The sequence below is a fragment of the Pristiophorus japonicus genome, chromosome 23 (genome assembly GCF_044704955.1).
Source record: "Pristiophorus japonicus isolate sPriJap1 chromosome 23, sPriJap1.hap1, whole genome shotgun sequence".
Taxonomy (NCBI): Eukaryota; Metazoa; Chordata; class Chondrichthyes; family Pristiophoridae; genus Pristiophorus; species Pristiophorus japonicus.
In genome coordinates this window covers 3,492,373-3,506,533 of record NC_091999.1, presented here as the reverse complement: position 1 = coordinate 3,506,533, position 14,161 = coordinate 3,492,373, and the positions used below count along the sequence as shown (strand labels likewise).

At 55.4% G+C, this 14,161-nt stretch overlaps 1 pseudogene; it reads left to right on the top strand.

Moving 5' to 3' along the window:
* Positions 1 to 3,080: 3,080 nt before the first annotated feature.
* LOC139235744 (U2 spliceosomal RNA) lies at positions 3,081 to 3,318 on the top strand (annotated as a pseudogene).
* Positions 3,319 to 14,161: the final 10,843 nt, after the last annotated feature.

The following is a 14,161-nucleotide window of genomic DNA, read 5'->3' as shown; positions in this document are numbered from 1 at the left end:
CCCTCACTCTCCTTCTGTCTCGTCTCTCTCTCTCTCTCCTTCTGTCTGTCTGTCTCCTGTCTCCCTCTCTCTCCTTCTGTCTGTCTGTCTCCCTCTCTCCTTCTATCTGTCTCGTCTCTCTCTCTCTCTCTCTCCTTCTGTCTGTCTGTCTCCTGTCTCCCTCTCTCTCCTTCTGTCTGTCTGTCTCCCTCTCTCCTATCTGTCTCGTCTCTCTCTCTCTCTCTCCTTCTGTCTGTCTGTCTCCTCTCTCTCTCTCCCCTTCTGTCAATCCCTCGTTTCTGTCTCTCTCCTGTCTACCTCTCTCTCTCCTGTCTGTCTGTCTCTCCCCTGTCTGACTACCTCCCTCCCGTCAATCCCTCGTTTCTGTCTCTCTCCTTTGATCTCTCTCTCTCCTTCTATCTGTCTCCTTCTGTCCATCCCTCGTTTCTGTCTCTCCTTCTGTCTACTCCTCTCTCTTCCCCTCGACCTGAAAAATGAACTGTTTCTTCGTCAGTAAATCCTCTCCAGCACTTTCTGTTTTTCTTCTGTCTCATCTTATTTTACTAGCTCCATTATATCCACTCTGTTCTTTCTTGCTGTCTCCTTCTGTCTGTCTCTTTGTCTCCAAATATTACTTCCTCTGTGTCTACCATCCACTCCCTCCTTCTCTCTCTCCCTGCATCTGTGTCTATCTTTATCTGTCTAACCCGTGCTGTACCTGCCCTGGGAGTGTTTGATGGGACAGTGCAGAGGGAGCTTTACTCTGTATCTAACCCCGTGCTGTACCTGCCCCGGGAGTGTTTGATGGGACAGTGTAGAGGGAGCTTTACTCTGTATCTAACCCGTGCTGTACCTGCCCTGGGAGTGTTTGATGGGACAGTGTAGAGGGAGCTTTACTCTGTATCTAACCCGTGCTGTACCTGCCCTGGGAGTGTTTGATGGGACAGTGTTATGGGAGCTTTACTCTGCTTTACCGTAAAAATTGTCCTGGGGATGTGGGCGCCGCTGGCAAGGCCGGAATTTATTGGCCATCCCTAATTGCCCCTGGAGAAGGTGGTGGTGATCCGCCTTCTTGAACCGCTGCAGTCCGTGTGGTGAAGGTGCTCCCACAGTGCTGTTAGGGAGGGAGTTCCAGGATTTTCTAGGTGGTAGAGGTCGCGGGTTTGGGAGGTGCTGCCGAAGAAGCCTTGGCGAGTTGCTGCAGTGCATCTTGTAGACGGTGCACACTGCAGCCACGGTGCGCCGGTGGTGGAGGGAGTGAGTGTTGAAGGTGGTGGGGAGCGTGTCGATCGAGCGGCCTGCTTTGTCCTGGATGGTGTCGAGCTTCTCGAGTGTTGTTGGAGCTGAACTCATCCAGGCAAGTGGGGAGTGTTCCATCACACTCCTGACTTGCGTCTTGTAGATGGTGGAAAGGCTTTGGGGAGTCGGGAGGAGAGACACTCACCGCAGAATACCCAGCCTCTGATCCGCTCCTGTAGCCACAGTATTTATGGCTGGTCCAGTTAAGTTTCTGGTCAATGGTGACCCCCAGGATGTTGACGGTGGGGGATTCGGCGATGGGAATGCCGTTGAATGTCAAGTGGCGGTGGTAAGACTCTCGCTTGTTGGAGATGGTCATTGCCTGGCACTTGTGTGGCGCGGATGTTACTTGCCACTTATCAGCCCAAGCCTGAATGTTGTCCAGGTCTTGCTGCATGTGGGCACGGACCGCTCCATTATCGGAGGCGTTGAGAATGGAACTGAACACTGTGCAGCGAACATCCCCACTTCTGACCCTATGATGGAGGGAAGGTCATTGATGAAGCAGCTGAAGCTGGTTGGGCCGAGGACACTGCCCTGAGGAACGCCTGCAGTGATGGAGCACCAAGGACACCCATGTCACAAAGGCAGATGGTTGTGGTTGTTGGAGACCAATCATCACAGGCCCAGACCCACACCCATTTCCCTTTGTGCTTCCTTCCCGACCCCCCCCCCCGCCCCCACAAACATAACCACAGCTTTATTGAGTAGAATGGGCCTATATTCTCTGGAGTCTGGAGGGGTCACAGTCTTAGGATAAGAGGTCAGCTATTTAGGACTGAGATGAGGAGAAATGCCTTCACTCAGAGTTGTGCTTCTTTGGAATTCTCTGCCCCAGAGGGCTGTGGAGGCTCAAGTCTTTGAATATATTCAAGACCGAGATGGATAGATTTTTGGCCGTTAAGGTAATGAAGGGATATGGGGATAGTGCGGGAAAGTGGAGTTGAGGTCGAAGATCAGCCATGATCGTATTAAATGGCGGAGCAGGCTCGAGGGGCCGAATGGCCTGCACCTGCACCTATTGCTCATGTTCTATTCCTGTTCCCTGCTGGGACCCATTTACCCCCCCCCCCCCCACCTCGAACTCTATCCTTGTTCCCTGCGGAGAACCAGTTACTCCCCCTCGAGCGGGAAAGTGGAGTTGAGGTCGAAGATCAGCCATGATCGTATTAAATGCCGGTGCAGGCTCGAGGGGCCGAATGGCCGACTCCTGCTCCTATTTTCTATGTTTCTAGCTCTATTCCTGCTTCCTGCTGGGATTGAATGTTGCCTTCCCATATCCTCATTGATAGATCCTTCACCTGACTGACTGCACCGATCGAAAGAAAGAACTTGTATTTCAGCAGTGTCTTTCAATGGACTGACTGCCCCAATTTGTTTCAAACTTAAATTTTAAAAAATATTGCATCAAGCTGGTTGTGAAGCTGCAGTAGCACAAGACTATTTCCTGCAGATTGTCTCACACCCAGCAAAAAATTCCAAACTCACGTTGTAATTATACCAGGGAACCGACTCTGCAGTAATGAGATGCACAGTATGAATGCACCATTTAAAATTGCTTGCTGTAGCTGTGTGAACCTACTTTTAATAAACATTATTAAAATGCGTTGTTCCTTGTTACTCAGGACATCTTTTTGATGTCAACTTACTGGTGTGTTTCAGTTGTCACTTAGTTTGAGTGGGCCGCCCCGACCTGTGTGAGAACACCACGGCAGGTCGGGGCTATAAATAGAGCTGGAGCGCTGGGCCCCGGAACACTGTGGGTGAAGGTGCGGCGAATGAGGGTACGGGGGCCTTGAAGAATCGCTTCTCGGCCTTTTGGCTAAGATCATGCGTAACTGACCTGACAGGGGAGTAACCATGACCCCAAAGTGGTTCTCCCTGGATCAGGAAGGTGGTTCTCCTATGCTTTTTGGAAATAGGAGGTGGGTGGGGTGGATTGACCCATCCACCTCCACGGAGGTGTGTGGGGGGCCTGACCCATCCACCTCCATGGCACGAACCTGGTATTGCAGTACTTCCAGGAACGGTGCAGTGGCTCTCGGCCTTTTGGCTAAGAGCATTGGCGCAGAGTGATCCTTGATGTGTGCAAGGTGACCTCTGGCGTTTGTGATTTGACAAAGAATTGGAAAGATTGGCCTTGAAGAGCCGAGGGCCCAGGGGCAGCAAGGGCCCAGCCCACACTGTGCGATATGTGTGCGCACTGGGTCCGTGCAGCAGGGCCGGTCTCCAGTTGTCCTGGTTCAACCGTTGCCACTGGATAAAGGCCGAGCTCTGTCGCGCCCGTGTGGTGGCTGATTTTAAAAAGTCCACGCACAGGCATCTTCCACCCCCTCAACTGGAGTTCAGGGCTGGAACATCGGGTCCTTCATCGAAATATCTGTGAACACATGTGGAAGCAAGTCATCCTGGTTCGAGGGCCCGCCTGTGACGATCACCGCCTCAGGAGCTTTAAATGGAGGATTTTGTATAGTCACTGTCGTTAACTAGTAGAGGCAGCAGCCAATTTGCTCACAGCAAGCTCCTGCACACAGCAAACTCCCGCACACAGCAAGCTCTCGCACACAGCACGCTCCCGCACACTCCCGCACACAGCACGCTCCCGCACACAGCAAGCTCCCGCACACAGCACGCTCCCGCACACAGCACGCTCCCGCACACAGCACGCTCCCGCACACAGCACGCTCCCGCACACAGCACGCTCCCGCACACAGCACGCTCCCGCGCTCCCGCACACAGCACGCTCCCGCACACAGCACGCTCCCGCACACAGCACGCTCCCGCACACAGCACGCTCCCGCACACAGCACGCTCCCGCACACAGCACGCTCCCGCACACAGCACGCTCCCGCACACAGCAAGCTCCCGCACACAGCACGCTCCCGCACACAGCACGCTCCCGCACACAGCACGCTCCCGCACACAGCACGCTCCCGCACACAGCACGCTCCCGCACACAGCAAGCTCCCGCACACAGCACGCTCCCGCACACAGCACGCTCCCGCACACAGCACGCTCCCGCACACAGCACGCTCCCGCACACTCCCGCACACAGCACGCTCCCGCACACAGCACGCTCCCGCACACAGCACGCTCCCGCACACACCCGCACACAGCACGCTCCCGCACACAGCACGCTCCCGCACACAGCACGCTCCCGCACACAGCACGCTCCCGCACACAGCACGCTCCCGCACACAGCACGCTCCCGCACACTCCCGCACACAGCACGCTCCCGCACACAGCACACTCCCGCACACAGCAAGCTCCCGCACACAGCACGCTCCCGCACACAGCAAGCTCCCGCACACAGCAAGCTCCCGCACACAGCACGCTCCCGCACACAGCACGCTCCCGCACACAGCACGCTCCCGCACACAGCACGCTCCCGCACACAGCACGCTCCCGCACACAGCACGCTCCCGCACACTCCCGCACACAGCAAGCTCCCGCACACAGCAAGCTCCCGCACACAGCACGCTCCCGCACACTCCCGCACACAGCAAGCTCCCGCACACAGCATGCTCCCGCACACTCCCGCACACAGCAAGCTCCCGCACACAGCACGCTCCCGCACACAGCAAGCTCCCGCACACAGCACGCTCCCGCACACAGCACGCTCCCGCACACAGCACGCTCCCGCACACAGCACGCTCCCGCACACAGCACGCTCCCGCACACAGCACGCTCCCGCACACTCCCGCACACAGCAAGCTCCCGCACACAGCACGCTCCCGCACACAGCAAGCTCCCGCACACAGCACGCTCCCGCACACAGCACGCTCCCGCACACAGCACTGTGATAAATTGACCAGATCGACTGTTTTGAGTGATGTTGGTTGAGCGATAAATATCGGGCCCCAGGACACTGGGGCAGAACTACCCCCGCTCTTCTTCCAATATTGGCCGTGGAATCTTTTACGTCCGCCCAAGAGGGCAGGCGGGGCCTCGCTTTAACATCTCACCTGAAAGACGGTGCCTCTGACGGCGCAGAGCTCCCTCGGTACTGGCGTGTCGGCCTTCGATTTTTGAGCGGTCAGCATGACTCAACCCACTGCAATTCCAGCGTTGCAGGTGGGGCAGCCTTTTCTGGGAGGCCTCAGTGTCTCCATGGTAACCCAAGTGTTAGACAGTGGCCCAGCTCACTCGCTGTGTCGAGTGCTGTTTCGGGTGCACTTTTCAATTAAAAACCCCACGATTCAACAGCTTGCTGATTTTTTATATCGACCATAAAGCTTCCGACGTAACTAAGACCGCCTCCGTAACATCACCCGTCTCCACCCCTGCCTCAGCTCATCTGCTGCTCAAGCCCTCACCCATGCCTTTGTTATCTCTAGACTTGACTATCCCAACACACTCCTGGCCGGCCTCCCACATTCTACCTGACGTAAACTAGAGGTGATCCAAAACTCGGCTGCCCCGTGTCCTAACTCGCACCCAGTCCCGCTCACCCATCGCCTCCTGTGCTCACTGCCCCGTGTCCTAACTCGCACCGAGTCCCGCTCACCCATCACCCCCCTTTGCTCGCTGCCCCCGTGTCCTAACTCGCACCGAGTCCCGCTCATCCATCACCCCCTGTGCTCGCTGCCCCGTGTCCTAACTCGCACCGAGTCCCGCTCACCCATCACCCCCTGTGCTTGCTGCCCCGTGTCCTAACTCGCACCAAGTCCCGCTCACCCATCACCCCCTGTGCTCGCTGCCCCGTGTCCTAACTCGCACCGAGTCCCACTCACCCATCACCCCCTGTGCTCGCTGCCCCGTGTCCTAACTCGCACCAAGTCCCGCTCACCCATCACCCCCTGTGCTCGCTGCCCCGTGTCCTAACTCGCACCGAGTCCCACTCACCCATCACCCCCTGTGCTCGCTGCCCCGTGTCCTAACTCGCACCGAGTCCCGCTCACCCATCACCCCCTGTGCTCACTGCCCCGTGTCCTAACTCGCACCAAGTCCCATTCACCCATCACCCACTGTGCTCGCTGCCCCGTGTCCTAACTCGCACCCAGTCCCACTCACCCATCACCCCCTGTGCTCACTGCCCCGTGTCCTAACTCGCACCGAGTCCCGGTCACCCATCACCCCCTGTGCTCACTGCCCCGTGTCCTAACTCGCACCAAGCCCCACTCACCCATCACCCCCTGTGCTCACTGCCCCGTGTCCTAACTCGCACCAAGTCCCGCTCACCCATCATCCCCTGTGCTCACTGCCCCGTGTCCTAACTCGCACCAAGTCCCGCTCACCCATCACCCCCTGTGCTCACTGCCCCGTGTCCTAACTCGCACCAAGCCCCGCTCACCCATCACCCCCTGTGCTCGCTGCCCCATGTCCTAACTCGCACCGAGTCCCGCTCACCCATCATCCCCTGTGCTCACTGCCCCGTGTCCTAACTCGCACCAAGTCCCGCTCACCCATCACCCCCTGTGCTCACTGCCCCGTGTCCTAACTCGCACCAAGCCCCGCTCACCCATCACCCCCTGTGCTCGCTGCCCCATGTCCTAACTCGCACCAAGCCCCGCTCACCCATCACCCGCTGTGCTCACTGCCCCGTGTCCTAACTCGCACCAAGCCCCGCTCACCCATCACCCCCTGTGCTCACTGCCCCGTGTCCTAACTCGCACCAAGTCCCACTCACCCATCACCCCCTGTGCTCACTGCCCCGTGTCCGAACTCACACCAAGTCCCGCTCACCCATCACCCTCTGTGCTCGCTGACCTACATTGGCTCCCGTTTAGGCAACACATCGATTTCAAAATTCTCATCCTTGTTTACAAATCTCTCCATGGCCCTCGCCCCTCCCTATCTCTGTTATCTCCTCCAGCCCCACAACCCCCCGAGATGTCTGCGCTCCTCTAATTCTGCCCTCTTGAGCATCCCTGGTTATAATCGCTCCACCATCGGTGGCCGTGCCTTCTGTTGCCTGGACCCCAAGCTCTGGAACTCCCTCCCTAAACCTCTCCGCCTCTCTACCTCTCTTTCCTCCAGCAAGATGCTCCTTAAAACCGACCTCTTTGGCCAAGCTTTTGGTCACCTGCCCTAATTTCTACTTATGGGGCTCGATGTCAACATTTTTATCTATCAATACTCCTGTGACGATGTTTCACTACGTTAAAGGCACTATATAAATACAAGTTGTTGTTGTTGAATCTCTTGTGTGTCCGGAACCGGATCTGACCCCAGGTCCCTCGAGGATGAAAGGTCAGGTCAGCACCTGACCCACTGACCCGACCCCCCCCCCCCCCCCCCCCCCACTCAGGGCCCCCTTTTTGAGTTCCCTCTCTCCTGCCAGCGATCGGAGGTGGACCCGAGGCAGAGCGATGAGATGCCAATAAAGAGCAGCGAGGTTTTTATTTAATATTCCTCAAATGTTTAATTAGCCCAACAGTACTGATACAATATGAAAGAAGTCTAGAAAACGTACAGGCTGCATTCTACTGCCGGTCTAGCTTGGCCCAGCACAGCCTCCTCATTAAACCCACTCCCGGCCTTCCGTGGCTCAGGCCCCAACCACGTCTCCGCGGCTTAAAACCCGCCCGGAGATTGTTTCTTTCTTTTAAAAGCAAAATGTATATTGGGACAGAAAGCATGGTTACCTCTTTCAGATTGTACGGCGGGATGAGGGGGAATGTTGGGAGGGGGATCGGGCAGGTGTGAGATACAGAGACCGGGAGAGACGGGGCAGAGAGGGGAGGGTGGGTTGGAGGCCCAGGGGCAGGGGGCCAGCTGCAGAACATCAGAACGTTAGAAATAGGAGCAGGAGTCGGCCATTCGGCCCCTCGAGCCTGCTCCGCCATTCAATAAGATTATGGCTGATCTGATCATGGACTCAGCTCCACTTCCCCGCCCGCTCCCCATATCCCTTCACTCCCTTATCGCTCAAAAATCTGTCTATCTCCACCTTAAATATATTCAATGACCCAGCCTCCACAGCTCTCTGGGGCAGAGAATTCCACAGATTTACAAACCTCTGAGAGAAGAAATTCCTCCTCATCTCAGTTTTAAATGGGCGGCCCCTTATTCTAAGATCATGCCCCCTAGTTCTAGTCTCCCCCATCAGTGGAAACATCCTCTCTGCATCCACCTTGTCGAGCCCCCTCATTATCTTATAAGTTTCAATAAGATCACCTCTTATTCTTCTGAACTCCAATGTGTATAGGCCCAACCTACTCAACCTACCTTCATAAAGTCAACCCCCTCACCTCTGGAATCAACCTCGTGACAGCCTTCAATGCAAGTATATCCCTCCTTAGCAGGCCGGGGCCATCAGAGGGAACAGTGTGCGGTGGGATACCACTACAGGAGGGCGATGGCTGGGAAGCCAGCTCGCTGGTTACAGTGCGAGCAGGCACAGCAGGAGGGGGGAAGGAGCGGCGAGTGTTTGTAAGGGGAAGTGACCGGGGCCCAGGAGAGACGTGAGTCTAGGGCCCAGAAGGGGCGAGGGCCCAGGGGCAGCATGGGCCCAGCCCACACTGCGATATGTGTGTACGCAGTGGGTCCGTGCAGCAGAGCAGATCTCCAGTCGAACTGGTTAACCCTTGCCCCTGGACCAAGACCTCGCTCTGTCAAGCCCCGTGTGGTGGCTGGTGTGCAACGGTCACCCCACGTTAAACAAATCCACCCACAGGCATCTTCCACCCTTCAACATGTGGTCCACCCTTCATTGAAACACCTAGGAACTCATCCCTTTTTGGCGTGGAAACAAGTCATCCTCGACACGAGGGACTGCCTATGATGATGATATGATGATCCCTCCTTAAATACGGAGACCAAAACTGTACGCAGTACTCCAGGTGACAGAAGGCAACATCCACAGACAGGTAGCAGATAGATTCCCCCACGGTGAAAATGTCCAACACTTCGCTCTTCCTTGCGGGAAGCTTCAAGGGACCCCCATCTTTTATTCCAGGGTCCAATTCCGCCCCCCCCCCCCTCCGCTCCCCCGCCGTATTGCAGTTGAATACCTGCAGTCATCACCAGCTCGGAGTGGGGCTCCCTCAGCAGTCAATCACGCCCCACCCCCCCCCCCCCATGGGGACCGAGGGGCTCCCGCCTCTGACCGTCAGTCGGGACAGGGCTGTGGCCGGTCGATGTGAGGGTTTTGGGGTGGGGTGGTTCAGACCCTGTACGGGTGAACATGTTTCCCAGGGGATGGCAGCCCTTCGAGTGGGATTCAAACCGCCTTCCAACAGCTGGAGGCGAGCCCAGAGAGGGGGCAATCTCGTCGGGACATAGTGGGGGTCGAAGTAGAGGCAGCTGGACCCCGGGGGTTGGGGACGACACTCAGCGGGGGGGGGGAAGGGGGGGGGGGGAAAGAGGGGCCGATCGGTTACAACTGTGGCAAATGGAGTTCGATCCGGAGAAGTTTGAGGTCATGCATTTGGGGAGGGCTAACAAGGCGAGGGAATACACATTAAATGGTAGGACACTGAGAGGTGTAGAGGAACAGAGGGACCTGGGAGTGCACATCCACAGATCCCTGAAGGTAGCAGGCCAGGTGGATAAGGTGGTTAAGAAGGTACACGGAATACTTGCCTTTATTAGCCGAGGCACAGAATACAAGAGCAGGGAGGTTATGCTTGAACTGTATAAAACACTGGTTAGGCCACAGCTGGAGTACTGCGTGCACAGTTCTGGTCACCACATTACAGGAAAGATGTGATTGCACTGGAGAGGGTACAGATTTACCAGGATGTTGCCTGGACTGGAGAATTGTAGCTATGAGGACAGATTGGATAGGCTGGGGTTGTTTTTCTTGGATCAGAGGGGAGACCTAATTGAGGGTTGTAAAATTATGAAGGGCCTAGATAGAGACCTATTTTCCTTAACAGAGGGATCAACAAGCAGGGGCCATAGATTGAAAGCAGTTGGTAAAAGGAAACATTTCCTAATCCAGAGGGCGGTGGGGGTCTGAGAGATGGGGCTGGGGATCAAACACTGACCTTTCACGCTCTAGGACCTGGGGGGAGGCACGCACACACACAACGATCCCACAAATATCACTGTGAGGAATGACCAGATAATCTGTTTTTAGTGATTTTGGTCGAGGGATAAATATTGGGACTAGTACCAACTACTTGTCATGGTTGTATGCCTACCATGTTTATCATAGAAACATAGAAAATAGGTGCAGGAGTAGGCCATTCGGCCCTTCGAGCCTGCACCACCATTCAATAAGATCATGGCTGATCATTCCTTCAGTACCCCTTTCCTGCTTTCTCTCCATACCCCTTGATCCCTTTAGCCCGAAGGGCCACATCTAACTTCCTCTTGAATATATCCAATGAGCTGGCATCAACAACTCTCTGCAGTTGGGAATTCCACAGGTTAACAACTCTCTGAGTGAAGAAGTTTCTCCTCATCTCAGTCCTAAATGACTTACCCCTTATCCTTAGACTGTGTCCCCTGGTTCTGGACTTCCCCAACATCGGGAACATTCTTCCTGCATCTAACCTGTCCAGTCCCGTCAGAATTTTATATGTTTCTATGAGATCCCCTCTCATCCTTCTAAACTCCAGTGAATACAGGCCCAGTTGATCCAGTCTCTCCTTATATGTCAGTCCTGCCATCCCAGGAATCAGTCTGGTGAACCTTCGCTGCACTCCCTCAATAGCAAGAACGTCCTTTCTCAGATTAGGAGACCAAAACTGAACACAATATTCCAGGTGAGGCCTCACTAAGGCCCTGTACAACTGCAGTAAGACCTCCCTGCTCCTATACTCAAATCCCCTAGCTATGAAGGCCAACATGCCATTTGCCTTCTTCACCGCCTGTTGTACCTGCATGCCAACTTTCAGTGACTGATGTACCATGACACCCAGGTCTCGTTGCACCCCTTTTCCTAATCTGCCGCCATTCAGATAATATTCTGCCTTTATGTTTTTGCCACCAAAGTGGATAACCTCACATTTATCCACATTATACTGCATCTGCCATGCGTTTACCCACTCACCTAACCTGTCCAAGTCACCCTGCAGCCTCTTAGCATCCTCCTCACAGCTCACACCGCCACCCATCTGCAAACTTGGAGATATTACACTCAATTCCTTCATCCAAATCATTAATGTATATTGTAAATAGCTGGGATCCCAGCACTGAGCCCTGCGGCACTCCACTAGTCACTGCCTGCCATTCTAAAAAGGACCCGTTTATCCCGACTCTCTGCTTCCTGTCTGCCAACCAGTTCTCTATCCATGTCAGTACATTACCCCCAATACCATGTGCTTTAATTTTGCACACCAATCTCTTGTGTGGGACCTTGTCAAAAGCCTTTTGAAAGTCCAAATACACCACATCCACTGGTTCTCCCTTGTCCACTCTACCGGTTACATCCTCAAAAATTTCTAGAAGATTTGTCAAGCATGGGTTCCCTTTCATAAATCCATGCTGACTTGGACCGATCATGTCACTGCTTTCCAAATGTGCTGCTATTTCATCTTTAATAATTGATTCCAACATTCTCCCCACTACTGATGTCAGGCTCACCGGTCTATAATTACCCGTTTTCTCTCTCCCTCCTTTTATAAAAAGTGGTGTTACATTAGCTACCCTCCAGACCATAGGAACTGATCCAGAGTCGATAAGACTGTTGGAAAATGATCACCAATGCATCCTGATTGTGTGTTGTGATTGACTGTATCTGAACTACCGCTCCCTTAATAAAATGCCTTATAAAACTCCCAAGACCCTTTGGGTATGTGTGTGTGACCTGTGACCCTAATCTTACAGCGGTTACCTCCCGGCACACATTCCACCTGAGCCGTTACCTGCCGCAGGTGCCCAGGTTTACACGGCCTGCTGTAAATGGCGGTGAGGGGCTGGAGGATCTCGGTCCCGCCCATGTCCGCCTCGATGCCCTTCAGCTTCTCCAGCGCGCTCTTCATCGACTCCTGATTGTACTCGACACTTGCCCTGCCCAAGAGGGAGAGAGAGAAAGAGAGAGAGAGAGCTTGGGTTAGAGGTGGGAGCGGGCGATTTCACGTGGAGCACAGTGACCCGGTGACCCGGTGTAACCAGGACGCTACGGTTCAGAGTGTGTCAGCCTGGCTTCCAATGCCTTTCCCCCCCCCACCCCCACCCCCACCCCGGCAAATCCGTCCTCCTGTCCGACCCTCTCCCTCAGCCGAGGGACTTGGGGGAAATCACCGGTGTCGATGAGCACCTTACACTCAGTGTCAAATAGGTCAGTGTGTGCCCCACTGCCCCACTCAATCCCCCATCAGAGGGAGAGAGAGAGAGAGAGGACCTTCATTCCCCCTTTGTCTGGGCCAGGGTTTGACCCCAGGTGCCAGAGGGTGAAAGGTCGGTGTCTGACCCACTGCCCCACTCAACCCCCCCATCAGAGGGAGAGAGGACCTTCATCCCCCTCTGTCTGGGCCAGGGTTTGACCTCAGGTTCCAGAGGTTGAAAGGTCGGTGTCTGACCCACTCAACCCCCCCATCAGAGGATGAGAGGACTTTCATCCCCCTCTGTCTGGGCCAGGGTTTGACCTCAGGTTCCAGAGGTTGAAAGGTCGGTGTCTGACCCACTCAACCCCCCCATCAGAGGATGAGAGGACTTTCATCCCCCTCTGTCTGGGCCAGGGTTTGACCCCAGGTGCCAGAGGGTGAAAGGTCGGTGTCTGACCCACTGCCCCACTCAATTCCCCCATCAGAGGGAGAGAGGACCTTCATTCCCCATCTGTCTGGGCCAGGGTTTGACCTCAGGTTCCAGAGGTTGAAAGGTTGGTGTCTGACCCACTGCCCCACTCAATTCCCCCATCAGAGGGAGAGAGGACCTTCATTCCCCTCTGTCTGGGCCAGGGTTTGACTCCAGGTCCCAGAGGGTGAAAGGTCAGTGTCTGGACATGCTCCGTGCAGGCGACCTCTCAACCCGTGCTAACTTCTCCTTGGGCACCCAGCCCGGTTTCCCGTTACACCTCGAGGAGCGGGGGAGTTATCCCCGGTGTCCTGGGGCCAATATTTATCCCTCAATCAACATAACCAAAAAAACAGATTATCTGGGTCATTATCACATCGCTGTGTGTGGGAGCTTACTGTGCGCAAATTGGCGTTTCCCACAATACAACAGTGACTGCACTCCAAAAGTACTTCATTGGCTGTAAAGTGCATTGGGTGGTCGTGAAAGGCGCTATATAAATGCAAGTCTTTCTTTATATAAATACAAGTTTTGGTCACCTGCCCTAATTTCTCATGTGGCCCGGGGTCAAATTTTTATCTCATAATACTCCTGTGAAGCACCTTGGGACATTTTACTACGTTGAAGGCGCTACATAAATACAAGCTGTTGTTGTTGTAGTGAGCTGAAGCCAGTGGGGCTGATGGAGGTGTGATTGACAGCGCGGCTGGCCAATCGGATTGCCCGCCCGGGCGGTTCAGGCCGAGGGGGAGGAGCGGATGCTTCGGGAAACTTCGGCTGGAAGCAACGGGCGCGGCGTGTCCGACTTGAGTGACGTGGGCGCCGTCCAATAGGAAAGAGCGCGGTGACTGCCGTGTCACGCCCGCCCGCCCGCCCGCCTCTCACGACGTCAACCAACCGGCGCGATGTGGTGGAGGGGGTGGGGTTCTGACCTGATTGACGTTGAGGCCGTCCAATGGGGAAGAGCGTAGTGACTGCCGTGAGTCACGTGAGGAACGTCGCTCCCCCCCTCACGTCAACCAATCGGAGGGATGGGGGGGGGGCGCTCTGACCTGATTGACGTGGAGGCCGTCCAATTGGGACTGCCGTGGGTCACGTCCCTCCCCCTCAGGCCAACCGATCGGCGCAATAGGGGGAGGGGGGCGCTCTGACCAGATTGACGTGGAGACCGTCCAATGGAGAAGAGCGCGGTGACGGCCTTCAGTCACGTTGGGAACGTCCCTCCCCCGCTCACGCCAACCAATCGGCGCGATGG